This window comes from Manacus vitellinus, unplaced genomic scaffold (genome assembly GCF_001715985.3).
Source record: "Manacus vitellinus isolate BGI_N305 unplaced genomic scaffold, ASM171598v3 scaffold_138_pilon, whole genome shotgun sequence".
NCBI lineage: Eukaryota > Metazoa > Chordata > Aves > Passeriformes > Pipridae > Manacus > Manacus vitellinus.
In genome coordinates this window covers 108,859-110,232 of record NW_021938994.1, presented here as the reverse complement: position 1 = coordinate 110,232, position 1,374 = coordinate 108,859, and positions in this window count along the sequence as shown.

Genomic DNA, 1,374 nt, shown 5'->3' with positions numbered 1-1,374 from the left:
TGTCCCTGCTGGGGGTGCTGGATCTGCTCCTGGGAGGGGTGTCCTTTGGGGGGACAGTGGCACTGCCCCTGGATGTGCTGTCCCTGACAGGGATGGTGGCACTGCCACTGGGGATGGTGGCACTGCCCCTGGATGTGCTGTCCCTGACAGGGATGGTGGCACTGCCCCTGGATGGGCTTTCTCTGGGGGGCACAGTGGCACTGCCAGGCCTGTCCCTGGTGGCACTGTCTCTGACTGGCCTGTCCCCAGCAGGGCTGATGGCACTGCCCCTGGCTCGACTGTCCCCGACAGGGGTGGTGGCACTGCCCCTGGACGTGCTGTCCCTGGAGGGGGTGGTGGCACTGCCCTTGGCAGGGCTGTCCCCAGCAGGGGTGGTGGCACTGCCCCTGGATGTGCTGTCCCTGGAGGGGGTGGTGGCACTGCCCCTGGATGTGCTGTCCCTGGAGGGGGTGGTGGCACTGCCCCTGGATGTGCTGTCCCTGACAGGGGTGGTGGCACTGGGGGGGCAGGTGGCAGTGCCACTGGCTGCACTGGCCCTGGCAGGGACGGTGCCACTGCCACCACCCGGCCTGTCCTTGGTGGGGAGGGTGTCCCTGCCCCTGGACGGGCTGTCCCTGGCAGGGACAGTGGCACTGTCACTGGCTGACCTGTCCCCAGCAGGGATGGTGGCATTGCCACCAGCTGGGCTGTCCCTGGCAGGGACAGTGGCACTGTCACTGGCTGGCCTGTCCTGCACGAGGACAGTGTCACTGCCCCTCCCTGGACTGTCACCACCAGGAGAGCCACTGCTGGGAGAGCCACCACCAGGGACAGTGGCACTGTCAGGGACAGAGCTGTCCCTACTAGGGACGGTGGCACTGCCAGGGACAGAGCTGTCCCCACTGGGGATGGTGGCACTGTCAGGGACAGAGCTGTCCCCACTGGGGGTGGTGGCACTGCCAGGGACAGAGCTGTCCCTACCAGGGGGGGTGGCACTGCCAGGGACAGAACTGTCCCCACTGGGGACGGTGGCACTGCCCTTGACTGGCCTGTCCTCCACGGGGACAGTGGCACTGCCCCTCCCCAGGCTGTCCCCAGTGGGCACAGTGGGACTGTCACTGGGAGAGTCACTGCTGGCAGAGCCACCCCCAGGGACGGTGGCACTGCCACTGGCAGGGCTGTCCCCGACAGGGATGGTGGCACTGCCACTGGCAGGGCTGTCCCCAGCAGGGACAGTGGCACTGGCAGTGACAGAGCTGTCCCCAACAGGACTGGTGGCACTGCCCTCAACTGGCCTGTCCCCAGGGACGGTGGCACTGCCACTGGCTGGCCTGTCCCCAACAGGACTGGTGGCACTGGCAGTGACAGGGCTGTCCCTGACAGGGACAGTGGCAC